Raw genomic sequence first — 2,984 nt, forward strand, 5'->3', positions numbered from 1 at the left:
TAAGTCGATTCGATAACAAATGACGAAAACGGACGGATTTCTCAGGTTTTTACTACACATGAACACTTTTCACATTCTCCCGTGCAACTCGGCTGCTAGTCCTCCTTATGATGCAGAATCTTAAGATCCTAGCTCATGTCCAAGGCACCAAAGCCAGCTAAAAAGTCAATAATCGATACCTAAAACTTGAAGTGTACTACTTCTTACTGGCTATTACATCAACTTAGAAGCTTCATCTGTGTTCTACTATGGTGCTTTTAGTGTCTCCGCACACCGAAGCACGCGACATAGCTATGCAGACGATAAGTACAACCGTTTCAGAGAGAAGAGCGTCAATGTGACGATCGGGCTTTAAGTCGATTCGATAACAAATGACGAAAATAGACGGATTTCTCAGGTTTCTACTACATATGAACACATTTCACATTCTCCCGTGCAACGCGGCTGCTAGTCCTCCTTTAATGCAGAATCTTAAGGTCCTAGCTCATGTCCAAGGCACCAAAGCCGGCTAAAAAGTCAATAATCGATACCTAAAACTTGAAGTGTACTTCTTCTTACTGGCTATTATATCAACTTAGAAGCTTCATCTGTGTTCTACTATGGTGATTTTATTGTCTCCGCATACCGCAGCACGCGACATAGCTTTGCAGACGATAAGTACAACCGTTTCAGAGAAAAGAGGGGCCAATTTGACGATCTGGCTTTAAGTCGATTCAATAACAAATGACAAAAACGGACGGATTTCTCAGGTTTTTACTACATATGAACACTTTTCACATTCTCCCGTGCAACTCGGCTGCTAGTCCTCCTTTTGATGCAGAATCTTAAGGTCCTAGCTCATGTCCAGATCAACAAAGCCAGCTAAAAAGTCAATAATCGATACCTAAAACTTGAATTGTAATAATTCTTACTGGCTATTACATCATCTTAGAAGCTTCATCTGTGTTCTACTATGGTGATTTTATTGTCTCCGCATACCGCAGCACGCGACATAGCTTTGAGGACGATAAGTACAACCGTTTCAGAGAGAGGAGCGGCGAATGTGACGTTCTGGCATTAAGTCGATTCGATAACAAATGACGAAAACGGACGGATTTCTCAGGTTTTTACTACATATGAACACTTTTCACATTCTCCCGTGCAACTCGGCTGCAAGTCCTCCTTTCATGCAGAATCTTAAGGTCCTAGCTCATGTCCAATTCACCAGAACCAGCTAAAAAGTCAATAATCGATACCTAAAACTTGAATTGTACTACTTCTTACTGGCCATTACATCATATTAGAAGCTTCATCTGTGTTCTACTATGGTGCTTTTAGTGTCTCCGAATACCGCAGTACGCGACATAGCTTTGCAGACGATAAGTACAACCGTTTCAGAGAGCAGAGCGGCCAATGTGACGATTTGGCTTTAAGTCGATTCGATAACAAATGACGAAAACGGACGGATTTCTCAGGTTTTTACTACGTATGAACACTTTTCACATTCTCCCGTGCAACTCGGCTGCTAGTCCTCCTTTTGATGCAGAATCTTGAGGTCCTAGCTCATGTCCAAGGCACCAAAGCCAGCTAAAAAGTCAATAATCGATACCTAAAACTTGAAGTGTACTACTTCTTACTGGCTATTACATCATCTTAGAAGCTTCATCTGTGTTCTACTATGGTGATTTTATTGTCTCCGCATACCGCAGCACGCGACATAGCTTTACAGACGATAAGTACAACCGTTTCAGAGAGAAGAGCGGCCAATGTGACGATCGGGCTTTAAGTCGATTCGATAACAAATGACGAAAACGGACGTATTTCTCAGGTTTCTAATACATATGTACACATTTCACATTCTCCCGTGCAACGCGGCTGCTAGTCCTCCTTTAATGCAGAATCTTAAGGTCCTAGCTCATGTCCAGAGCACCAAAGCCAGCTAAAAAGTCAATAATCGATACATAGAACTTGAATTGTACTACTTCTTACTGGCTATTACATCAACTTAGAAGCTTCATCTGTGTTCTACTATTTTGCTTTTAGTGTCTCCGCATACCGCAGCACGCGACATAGCTTTGAGGACGATAAGTACAACCGTTTCAGAGAGAAGAGCGGCCATTGTGACGATCTGGCTTTAAGTCGATTCGATAACAAATGACGAAAACGGACGGATTTCTCAGGTTTTTACTACATATGAACACTTTTCACATTCTCCCGTGCAACTCGGCTGCTAGTCCTCCTTTTGATGCAGAATCTTAAGGTCCTAGCTCATGTCCAAGGCACGAAAGCCAGCTAAAAAGTCAATAGTCGATACCTAAAACTTGAAGTGTACTACTTCTTACTGGCTATTATATCAACTTAGAAGCTTCATCTGTGTTCTACTATGGTGATTTTATTGTCTCCGCATACCGCAGCACGCGACATAGCTTTGCAGACGATAAGTATAAACGTTTCAGAGAGAAGAGCGGCCAATGTGACGATCTGGCTTTAAGTCGATTCGATAACAAATGACGAAAACGGACGGATTTCTCAGGTTGTTACTACATATGAACACTTTTCACATTCTCCCGTGCAACTCGGCTGCTAATCCTCCTTTCATGCAGATTCTTAAGGTCCTAGCTCATGTCCAAGGCATCAAAGCCAGCTTAAAAGTCAATAATCAATACCTAAAACTTGAATTGTACTACTTCTTACTGGCTATCACATCAACTTAGAAGCTTCACTGTGTCCTACTATGGTGCTTTTAGTGTCTCCGCATACCGCAGCACGCGACATAGCTTTGAGGACGATAAGTACAACCGTTTCCGAGAGAAGAGCGGCCAATGTGGCGATCTGGCTTTAAGTCGATTCGATAACAAATGACGAAAACGGACGGAGTTCTCAGGTTTTTACTACATATGAACACTTTTCACATTTTCCCGTGCAACTCGGCTGCTAGTCCTCCTTTCATGCAGAATCTTAAGGTCCTAGCTCATGTCCAAAGCACCAAAGCCAGCTAAAAAGTC

This window comes from Schistocerca gregaria, unplaced genomic scaffold (assembly GCF_023897955.1).
Source record: "Schistocerca gregaria isolate iqSchGreg1 unplaced genomic scaffold, iqSchGreg1.2 ptg000198l, whole genome shotgun sequence".
Taxonomy (NCBI): Eukaryota; Metazoa; Arthropoda; class Insecta; order Orthoptera; family Acrididae; genus Schistocerca; species Schistocerca gregaria.